The sequence below is a fragment of the Xenopus laevis genome, chromosome 8S (genome assembly GCF_017654675.1).
Source record: "Xenopus laevis strain J_2021 chromosome 8S, Xenopus_laevis_v10.1, whole genome shotgun sequence".
NCBI classification, from domain to species: domain Eukaryota; kingdom Metazoa; phylum Chordata; class Amphibia; order Anura; family Pipidae; genus Xenopus; species Xenopus laevis.
In genome coordinates, this window is record NC_054386.1 from 56530340 (window position 1) to 56542877 (window position 12538).

General features: G+C 37.9%; 1 pseudogene; it reads right to left on the bottom strand.

Moving 5' to 3' along the window:
- Window positions 1–162: 162 nt before the first annotated feature.
- Window positions 163–9712, bottom strand: LOC108700084 (annotated as a pseudogene).
- Between the last annotated feature and the right edge of the window lie 2826 nt (window positions 9713–12538).

Consider the following 12538-nt stretch of genomic DNA (forward strand, 5'->3'; position numbering starts at 1 on the left):
TTTGTCCTAAGAGTAGATTAAAAAAGAAAATCTTTGGCTTGTGTTCATGAATTTATTCAAATCATTGATTCAGTCTCCAACCCCACTAACCAGTACCACTCCACTCTGGGATATATTTGGTGTCCATATTTCTGGCTGGGTTGTCAACGTATGGTCTCTGCTTTCTCATGTCTGATGCTGTAGGTATCTGATCATTGACTGCGGTATCTCTAACTGTTCAATGAGATGCTCAGTGCAACGTTCCTCTCGTGCTTCCCTTAGCTGATTCCTTATGGCTAGACGACACTGAGACAAAAGAGACTTGGGATGAACTGAGAAAGACAAATAAAAGCAGTTATTTTAGGTATGGGATCGATTATCCGAAAATCTGTCTGTAAATACCTCCTATATACACCTATTTTCCCTGTTCTGAACAAGGTATTTTTTTTTACCATAACCAGAATAAATACATGTTAATGCCTGAATGTTACGAAACAATAATGCTAATCCACTATTTTGATATTCGGCCAAATCTTAAATCCTTTGTGAAAGATTTGGTTGAATCCTGAACGGTATCTGAACCCTAATTTGCATTATTTGGCAGAATCCACATCCTGCTGAAAAAGGCAGAATGCCAAACTGAATCCTGGAATCGGTGCATCCTTAGTTACTGTTAATATTTTTGATGAATTCTTGAGAATTTTCTCTTGACCAGTTATTATCATAGATAGGAAACATACATGCATTGTCCATATATCAATTTGTGTAGTACTAAATTTTCCAAACTTGTCCTACCTATGACTGCTCTATGGGGCTCAGGGCAGCGCGTCCTGCTTGGACTCTTAAAGTATCAGTATAAAAATAAAAACTGGGTAAATGGGCTGTGCAAATAAAAAATGTTTCTAATATAGTTAGCCAAAAATGTAATGTATAAAGGCTGGATGTGTAACACTACTTTCTGCTTTGCAGCTCTCTTTGTTTCCACTGATTAGTTTCCATGCAGTAACCAAACAGTGACTTGAGGGGGGCACATGGGTCATAACTGTTGCTTTTGAATCTGAGCTGCATGCTAAGGATCAATTGCAAACTCACTCAACAGTTATGTCCCATGTGGCCCCCCTTCAAGTCGCTCATTAACTCAGAGTTAGAGAGCTGCAAAGCTGGAAGTTGTGTTATGTTCTGTTATGTTAGACATCCAGTCACTCCTGCCTTTATAGATTACAGTTTATTAGAAACATTTTAAATGTTGCACCTATTTACCAACAGATTTACCCAGTTTTTATTTTCACACTGAACTGTTCCTTTAAGGGCAGATAAATGTCATGTAAAATATGAGTATCCCTTCATCCTGTGCTTCACTTAAGAGATATATTGGTTAGTCCCCAGACAATGATGTTGTGGTTGTTTAATTCCCCAGTTAGTTTGCTGAGTTGGCCTAAAGTAAAAGTAGTAGTAATTGTAGTACACAAGTTCTATCATTAATTCAAGTGTGGCAAACCGTCATGGTTTTTTTTTTTTTAACTAAAATGCAGTAATCAAATAAAAAATAAGAATAAATGCTGCTATCAAAATGTTATTATATTTAATGGTGGTAGGGAAATATATAACCTTCTAAAATAGCCCAATGACTTCAATGAATTTATACTATACATTATATTTACAGCATTTTACAAATCCCTGCATGATGCAAGAAAAAAAAAGGAGGTTATGGAATTAAGGCGAATATATTTTAGAATTTATAGCGCTACAGAAATGTGCCCAGATATATACATGAATAATAACTTTGGCTGTTTCATAAGTATTGTTTGCTTTAGTGTACTTGCTCCATTAACTGAATCCCAGGGGGAACCATTAAATGAAAGGCTGCAGAGACAAATGTTTTATAAAGTAGTCATTTTAGATATTTCAGTGGTGCAGTACCAAAAATCATACCATACACTATGTTATAGGCAGGGGCATAACTACAGAGGAAGCAGACCCTGCGCTTGCAGGGGGGCCCAGTAGAATAGGGGGCCCAGTGACGCCCTAATTAATAGCCAATTTTAATATGTCTGGGTAGAACAGGCCACCTTAGCAATATTTTGGGGCCTTAAATTGAATCTGCTGTGGGGCCCAGTGACATATAGTTACGCCACTGGTTATAGGTACACCCTGGGAGATAATTATACAGGACATTGGGTACTGGCTGTTTGTAAAGGAACAGCAATACATTTGCACTGAGCAATTTCATTTCATTAAATAGCAGACCAGAATACATATTGCTGGAGTCAGTTCAAGTCTAATTTGCAAAGCATTTTCACCCATATATATTACATAACCATCACTAATAAAGCAAAGTCAAATATCTGATGGCATACTCGCTACTTAAATATATATATATATATATATATATATATATATATATATATATATATATATATATATATATATATATATATATATATATATATATATATATAGTACTTATTCAGTGTTATTAAGTATTTCTTTCATCTTGAATCTCTTAACCCATAAAACATCTTAGTGCTCATTTACTAAATGGTACTAGGGATGTAGCGAACTGTTCGCCGGCGAACTAGTTCGCGCGAACTTCGACTGTTCGCGTCCGCCGCAAGTTCGCGAACGTCGCGCGACGTTCGCCAATAGGCGTTCGCGTCAAAATCGTTCGACCATTCGACCATTCGATCGCTAAAATCGAACGATTTTCGTTCGATTCGAACGAAAATCGTTCGATCGAACGATTAAAATCCTTCGATCGTTCGAATCGAACGATTTTCGGATGTTCGAAGTTCGCGAACAGTTCGCGAACTGTTCGCATTTTTTGCCGGTGTTCGCGAACGGCGTTCGCGAACACATACTCGGCGGTTCGCTACATCCCTAAATGGTACACACTAGGTTTTGCATAGCAGGGACGCATGCATAAGTGGCACTTGCTGTGTAAAGGACAGCACTTAGGTTTGCCTGCCGTATGTGTCTAAATGCAAATGACTTACTCGTGCACTATTCATTGACAGCTAGACAGCTCCTATGAATAGAAAGCTGTTCTTTTACTTCATTGTTTTGTGACAAAAAGTCACGAGATTTCCCTCCCCATCCCTAATTTGCACGAGCAAATTAGGATTCGGTTCTGATGGGCAGAAGGATTCAGACAAATCAGAATCCTGCTGAAAAAGACAGAATCCCAAACTGAATCCTGGATTTGGTGCATCCCTAGAAAATATCATGGACTGTTGCCCTGTACTGTTAAAACTGATCTATTTGCTTCAGAAACTCTACTAAAGTTTATATAAATAAGATGCTGTGTAGCCACGGTGGAAATTGAAAAAAGGCTATATGGCACAGGTTAAATAGTGGATAACAGATACCACCATTATGTTCTACAGAGCTTATCTGCTATCTGCTGTATAACCTGAGCCCTCATTTAAAGTGGCTGCCCCCATTGCTACACAGCAGCTTATTTATATAAACAATAGTAGTGTTTCTGAAGCAAACACACCAGTTTTACCAGTGAAGGAATACACTCCATTATATTCTGTATTACTATAAAATGCTAAATTTTTTGATGTTACTGTTCCTTTAAGTATTGTACTCCCTTGCTCCTGAGGTGCTAACAATGCTCTACAGGTAAAATAAACCCTCATTGCATGTGGTGCAGTAATGCGATATTGCCCATTAACATGTCCAGTGTTTGTGCCAACCCTCCGACTTGCTTGGAACATGGGCCAAAAAAAACCTATTATAAAGTGTGTAGGGGGGGCATTATTAAGACAGTGGTAGCTTACTGAATTTATATCATTGTTTGATGCACATTTACCAGGCAGTGAGTGAGGGCACTTTAAACTGCTTAAAGCAGTCAAATCAAAATTTGCCAGAATTGAATTGCAAATTCATTAATATGAGTTGTAATAAATAGGGATGCACCGAATCCATTATTTGGGATTCGGCCAAATCCCTTAATCCTTCGTCAAAGATTCGCCAGAATACCGAACCAAATCCGAATCCTAATTTGCATATCTGATTGCATACTTGCTACTTAAATATTTATATATAAAGTACAGTGCATATGCAAATTAGGGGCAGGAAAGGGAAAAAGTGGAAACATTTTATTTTACTTCCTTTTGTGAAGAAAAGTAATGAGATTTCCCTTCCCACCTATAATTTGCATATGCAAATGACTTTCATATGCAAATTCAGATTCACAATCCCTATTAATAAATGTGCCCCATAGTGTTTACATAGTTAATGGTGGCCACACATAACATTGTTTTGTATCTATGATTGATTGCTTACCACTGTATGTGCATCTGTGCATAGGGAATGGAGTGCTTTAGCTTATTAGACTGCAGCACAGCTAATTAGGCAAAACAGAAAATTGAGCCGCCACATGATACCATTGCTTTCATGTATTACGTCACCATCCCCCCAGGAAGTTCATGGGCTACACTTCTACTAGGTGATAGTGTCACTCCTAAGCCTGTGTGTGGCCAGTATAACTTTGCCTGTATTCAGCTAAGTGCCATCCTATTCCTGCAACTTGCAAGACCAACAGTGAAATAACACATATTTTCTACATGGTGTTATTTTAGTGTTCAGCAAGAGAATTCATGTGTGCTGCCTTGGCCAATCATTTTCACTCCTACCTTTATTTTGGTATTCATGAGGTGGGAGATACAGAGAGGCATACTCCTGCATCTACAACTTATGTGCATGTCCAGGAAAAAAACTAAAAAAATTGTTCACTGAATGCCAAAATAAGTTGAACTGCAATATGTAGCCAGTATTGCTTCAAAAAGCTCCTCTACACAATGCATACCTATGTTCAGCAAGAGTGAAGCATATAGGGTTTGTATATATATTCATTTAAAAAGAATAAACATATATACTTTATTTTTATATGTTTATGATGTTTTTTTTTATCCTTGTTAGCTCATCCCTGCAGCCAGAAGAGTCCGGCTGGCTTGGGATGAGCCAGTACAGGCTGCTGAATGCCAATACTGTGAAGCCACAACTATGCCCTCCCCAAAGTATATGTAATTAGGGTAGGTCATACGTTTATTGACTGAGAAAACCACCGAGCAAGGATTATACTGCGGTAGAGGACCTGCATGGAATAACCATGTGAACTGATCAGTAACCTGGGGACCAAAACATTTGGTAAATCTACCTGTATTTGTTTTGATTTTGTTCAAAGAGAGCTAGCAAGCTCTATATGAGTTAGCCACTCCCACAAATTGCTACTAATTTGAAGCTTAAATACAGCCTTTTAAATGGGGTTAGGGTAATGGGGTGGATACATGGATTCATTTATACTCTTAAAGGAGAAGGAAAGGCTAAAATTAAGTAAGCTTTATCAGAAAGGGCTTTATAAATACAGCTTTTCTTTCCTTCTATTGTGTACATATGAGCTTCTGTATCAGACTTCCCGTTTCCATCTTAAACCTCCAGGGCTTGGGCTTGAGCATGCTCAGTTTGCTCCTCTCTCCTCCTCCCATCCCTGCTGTAATCTGAGCCCAGAACTATGAGTGAGCAGGGAGAGACTCAAGCAGGAAGTGATGTCAGACCAAGCTAATATGGCAGCTGCTATCCTTCACAAACAGAGAGAGCTTCTAGAGCAGTTTACTCAGGTACAGTATGGTAAAGCATTCTGCAGAATAAATATAGTGTTATATCATACACTATTGTGGCTAATCTATTGGTAATCTATTGGTAGCTTTACTTCTCCTTTAAAATTATTATAAAACATTGATATGAGATGGGGAGGCCCATTTATCAAAGGTTGAATTTCAAATTCATGTGAATTTTTTTAAAATTCAAGTATACTCACAATTTGACTGGGAGGTTATTTAAGAAAAAAAATTAATGTCTAATATATGATCAAATGGTTCTGACCTGAAATTTCGAATCGTATTCTATTAATACAAATCAAAAATTTCTCCCGAAAAAAAACTTGAATGTCAAGGAGACCATGAACATCTGCAAATGGCTCAGCAGACCACTTCCATTGACTTGTACATGAACTCGGCAGGTTTTAGGTGGTGAATATTCAAATTAGGACTGTTTCCATGGTCAATGTGTGATAAATCTCACATTCAAATTAACATGCGAATAGGAGATTAAAATTCTAATGTGTGAATTTTTAAACTCGAACATTCTAATTCGAATTGACCCTTAATAAATCTTCCCCTAAATGTAACTTGCATAAACCCAGGTCTAAGAAAAGTAATGGACTGTTCCTAAATCCCCCACATATTTTGCTGGTGCCTACAAAACCGTATTAAATAAAAGTAATCTGTCAACTGTTACCTCTTCTCTCATCAGTAATTCCATTGCCTCATGGTTGGGGAATGCCTTATTCGTATGGATATCAGGCAAATACAAATTAGCACCGAAATCAATGAGCATTTGTACAAAATATGTTCTACAGCCATGCTTCAGGCAGATCTCCAACACTGTTTTCGGTTGCTTGATTCTCTGCAAAAGTTTTTGGTCAGTACAGTTATAATCAGGATCAGCTCCATAAAGGAGAAGAGTTTTGAAACATTGTGTGTGCCCATACACTGCAGAGAGATATAAAGGTCCTGTGGTGCTTGTGTTGTTTGTAGCCCAATCAGGCAACTTTGACTTGACATTGACTTCTGCGCCGTGTTTTAGGAGCTCCCTTAAAATGCTGGCATTACCTTCCCTAGCAGAAGTAAGGACAGGGGAACCATTATTATGGATGCTGCCACATGGGCTGGCTCCATCTTCCAGCAGTTCCTTGACACAGTCGAAATGTCAAGCACTGACTGCAGCAAAGAGCGGTGTCTGGGCCTTCACATCCAGACTGTCTATCTCTGCTCCATTGGCCAACAGAATCTTTAAACACTCCAGAGATCCTTTGGAAGCAGCCAAGCGTAGAGGGGTCATTGGAACTCCCCATCCACAACGTGTATTGATTAATTCCTTAAATCTGTCTTGTGAAAGCAAAGAACATAGATACTCAGGATTATCCATCGTCACTGCCATGTGAAGCTCACGAGCCTCTGCCAGCTCTTCTTCATCCTCTTTGGGCTTTAGCATGGAGAAAATATTGTTGATGTCCATTACACTCATTTTAACGTATTTGTGGAGTAGTGATTTCATACCGAAAGAATCAAAAACAAAACAAAACTGTGAATGAAATAAAAGAGTGATTTAAGAGGTTATGTGGCCAGTTTGTAGCTAAGGCGTAGTATGTGGATAGTCAGTTCACATATCTGTTTATCATGTTTCAGGTTCTCTGCTGTAACTGCTCAGCTATGAATATTATCAACTATCAGTTTAATAAACTAATAAAGACAAATAGCTGATGCAAAATGTAATAAATAATGGGTAGAACCCTCTCTATGATTATGTGCTTTCCAAGTGGCACATTACATAGTACATTGAATGCCTATAGTCGTGGCTTACAAAGGGTGCTCCATACTTAACTCCACACCCAGGTAGGCTTTAAAGGGGTTGTTCTGCTGGTTTTCATTTTTAACTTTTTTGTGTTTTTTTAAGTTATTTAGCTTTTTAATCAGCAACTCTCCAATTTGCAGTTTCAGAAATCCAGTTGCTAGGGTCAGAATTATCCTAGCAACCGTACATTTCTATGAATAACAGACTAGAATATGAATAGGAGAGGGCCTGAATTGAAAGATGAGTAATAAAAAGTAGCAATAGCTATACGTTTGTAGCCTTACAGAGCATTTGTTTTTAGATGGGATCAGTGACCCCAATTTGAAAGCTGGAAACAGTCAGAAGAAGGCAAATAATTCAAAAATTATAAAAGAAAAAAATGAAGGCAGATGGGAAAGTTGATTAGAAGTCTTCATTCTGTAACATACTAATCAGTAAATTAAAGGTGAACCATCCCTTCAAGGACAATGTTCTCTTGTGTCTTTGCATTCTTATAGTTTTTGAGAATTGAATGATCTATTAAACCAGCCATTTCTTTCCTGCTGCAAGCATATGCTGTGAGTCCAAGACTGACAGGGAGAGATATTGCTTGCAGCAGGTGGAAAGTGTGAGGTTAAAGAAGCAACTGTCATTCAGTGATTTCTCTGGTTTATGGCTCATCACACATAGGATGTATTGCCCTCCAATGTTTTCCATGTGGTGGAGCAGCACCCCTACCCAGTGGAGGAGTAGTAAGAGAGCAAGGTAGCATGCCAATAACCCACCGGGTCTCCCAAATACTTGGGAATACATTCATTAAACATCCACCACAGATTGGGGTAATTCTGGACTGATAAAAATGCTGTAAAACTGCTATTCATTTCTATAGAAAGGAAGGGTGAATGTGTTATCTGTGAATAGAAGGCAAAGTTCAGCACCACAAGCAAAAATCTTGAATAAAATAAACCAAAGATCAGTCACAGGAGGTCTGTTTATTAGTTGTATGTCTGTTGCCATTGCAACCAAAGAATTGCAACTCCCTGCATGTAACTATCCCCCCAACCAAAGGGGTTCTGGGATTTGTAGTTCTGAAATAGCAGCAGTATCCAAGTTTTCCCACCCACAATCTGTTTCTGTAAATGCAGCATTCATCTGCTACCTGTGTAGGAGAAAATTTCAAGCATATTAAAAAAAAGAAGCTGCCCCAATGGTTAAACCATCAGATCGTATAATAATCCTGCACAGGGAATTTTATTAATCTGTTGATTTGTATGTATTGGTTTGAAAGGCTTCTGCCATTTTATTTCTGTCATGTATGCAATAACTTTTTGTTGATATATATAAAGGATATCTGTGGATGCTTGCAATTTGGACATTCCAGAATAACATTGTTTTAGTCTCTTAGATTGGGCTCCCACATTATTTTAGGCCTCAATTCCCAGGCCTCCCTGGACTCTGATTCTGGCCCCACCAACACAATAACTAAGTCATGCACATATACAGTACATATACACGTATGGGATCCGTTATCAGGAAACCCATTATCCAGAAGGCTCCAAATTATGGAAAGGCAGTCTTCCATAGACTCCATTGTAATCAATTGATCCAAATTTTAATAAATGATTTCCTTTTTCTCTGTAATATTAAAACAGTACCTTGTACTTGATCCAAACTAAGATTTAATTAACCCTTATTGGAAGCAAAACCAGCCTATTGGGTTTATTTAACGTTCCCATTATTTTCTAGTAGAGGATTGACAATCCAAATTATGGAAAGAGTCATTATCTGGAAAACCCCAGGTCTCAAGCGTTCTGGATAACAGGTCCCATACTTGTACACACACTCTCTGTTCTCTCATTACACATGACTGATGGAATAATGTTCCTTTTCATGGAGCAGTTATAACAAAAATACAGAGATGCTACAGACAGTGGACAATAAGTTAATGTTGATGTCCATTCCAAAATGCTTTAATGTTGTCAGCATTAATCCCTGTTGATCCCATTCAAGCCTCTGATGTCACGCATCCTCTTGGACACATACAACAAACACATAAATGACCTGAAATCGTATGAAACAACCTAATGAATACTCAGTGGGCACAGTTGTTAAATCAACCTATAGTCGTGCCAATGACTTACCTTGTGTGTTATGATGGGTATCCGTGTCAGAGCTGGTTACCATACTACCATTGTGACATAATTGCAGCTTCACTGAACATCCTGATCTCTACATACACATGCTAACAAACTGGCCAAGACTTCTAAGCCCAGTCATGGTTTCTCATGAAGATGAAGTGATGTGTTAGGGGGGAATAGATGTGTGTGATAAGAACTCCCACCAAATGGATAAGGCACTTGGCTCTCTGTTTTTGCTAAAAATAACTGTGCTTACCATGTCCATTCTTGGACTGTGGAGCCTGCTGTCTGAATAAATATAGAGAGGTGGCTGGCAGGTGCTCTTGTCTGTTTTTGAGTCAAAACGAAACAAAGCTTAGAAAATACCATTAATACCCATTCTAGGCACTCTGCTATGGGAGACATGCACAGAATGTGAAGCCCAGAGACACTTTATGTACATTTTGTTACTTTTTTACATTTATTGTTAAGATGCTTTCACAAGGTTAAGGAAGCCTTTGCACTTTTCTCTGCATAGTCAGAACCCTGGAATCATCATCATCATTTATTTCTACAGTGCCAGCAAGTTCTCTACTATAGCAGATTTCATCAGCAAGTGATAACAGTATTGGTGTCCCAATTAAAAAAGAAAAGAAGGAGCATAAACTAAGGTGGTTATTTATTAAAATACAAATACAAAAAACTTGAAAAATAAGAGTTTTGTTTACTATAAAATCCGAATTTTTAGTGGGGAAAAAACTGCTTATTTTTCTGGACTTATTAAATCCTAATGCTGCAAAAAGTCAGAATCCGAAAATCCCGCATCTCAGACCTGCCGAGGTTGTATATACAGTAAGTCAATGGGAAAGGTCCCTATCCTATTTTGAAGTTTCTGTGGTCTGTGCTGGAATTAGCCTGAAAATTCTATTTCAGGGAAAAAAGTAAAAATTCTGACTTTTTGGAAAAAACGTCCCAAAAAATCTAGCAATACGGTAAATTTAAACAAAATCGTACAATTCAGATATTCGATTTTATCGAGTTTTTCAAATCGTGGATTCTAGTTTAGTCAGACTTTTTGTAATAAATCAGAAAAATTCAGATTTTGATATATAAGGCCCCACATTTTCTCTTAGACTGTTATTAATAGCAATGTATGCGACAATATGGGTTCAGCATATTGGGGGTGAGGAACCTCATCTTAGTGATGAGCAAAATTCTTTGCAGTCTTTCACCTAAAAATTATGCCCATAGATGTCAATGGGCAAAAAAATGTCTGCCCTACACACAGGAAACCATAAGCACATTTAAGGGCATGTCTCACAATGGATGAAGAACATGTACTGAAGTCCCTTAAAGGATCTTCTTGGAGACAAGTATCCCCTCTCATGATTCCATTAAAATAGTTACAGTTTAGGCTGTAGCTTCAGTTTCTCATCCTGTCCTGTTTAGCTAAAGAAATAACAAAAACCATGTTTAAAACCAAAAATATGCTTAGCATTAGCCTTATTCACTGAACTCACATTGACCAAATGGTTATACTGTCCCTTTAAACTCAACCATAGTTTGCTTTGACTTATCCATATATCAAGGTGGTTTTGGAGGGCACAGTCATAGGCAAAGAATAAGAGAAGAGACCAACTGTCATAAATAATTACAGGCTTGTCCTTGGAAATGCTTATTTTGCTAGTCTCCCCAGAAACAAATGTCACCCCTGGAAACTGTGATATTTGCACTTTGCAAATTGGTTTGAACATTTTAATTAAATGTAATAAAATCATCAACAAAGTGGAGATTTCACTATGAAACATGCAATGATATTGGTGATTTTTATCAAAAGGACAAGTGAAAATTCTCCATAAAACTCAGTGTATTAAATCTACCATTGAGTTTGGGTTGTGCTTTCTGGAGATTATATTCCCTTGGCTTCCAAAAACTATGCTCATGGATGGAAAAGATGATGCAAATCAAAACATAATACCTTGAATACAGTGTCAATATACATGCATTGGTACATACACCAAACAAGGGAGCTGCTATCTTTCAAAATATATCATTAAAGGAGATGTGAGTGTGGCAGCTGTTATCTTGTCTTGTGATTTGGATTTAGAAATTTAAGTTTATTCTATGTACAGTAAATCTGCCAGGACAGAGTTTAGTATAGGAATGTAGATACACACCTATGACTAAGCGCCGGAAGGTGCGAAACGCGTAAGGTGGGATATGTGGGGTGGTATGTACTGAATACTTTTTAAATGTGAAATTCAACAAATTATTCTTATTTTTACTCTAAAAGGCCTTGGGATATATATCTTTTTTGATATAAACTTTTTTGGATTTGACTGCCTTGGAACTGCGGCTGGTCCCTTTGGCCATGCGGAATAGCTATATGGACTCCCTATTTTTCAATAGATATATAGGATTTATTAGTAAACACGAAGAAAAAAGAAAAGTAAGCAGCAAGGTTTTTCAGAGTTCAGGCTCTGTTGAGTTTTTTCCAGGAAATAAAATATGGCACAGATAAACCAGGACTTGTCTCACTTTCACATATAGATAATGGGAATCATCATAACTTTGGAACACACTCGCAACCACAATTTCTGGCACAGGTTTCCCTGCTCCCTCAGCAACTAGGCTGCAGTGCAGTTTGGTTGGTGTTAGGGCCACTAAACTCCACTGTGCTATCCCTGCACTGTCCTTGCAGCTGTGAGCCGGCTCGTCTTGTACTTGATGCAACGGTAAACCATCTGATATCATCTCTCCAGGCGTGCTGATCAGGGAACTTGCAATGAACGACACTGTAGGCTTGTGTGTTGCAAAACAAGTTCAGTTTATTATGGGTAGTACTACAACTTATATAGCATAGTAAACAAAGAGATTCCATTGTGATGTCATACACAATGTAACTACCCTATATTTGGTAATGTTTGAACACCTGAGTGGCAATAGTATGTTTACACAGTCTACAACTTGTGTGTATTTGATAAGAAGCATACTTGTGCAATCAAGTGTTCAGGCAGGAAAAGACATTAGCCCCTTGCAATCCC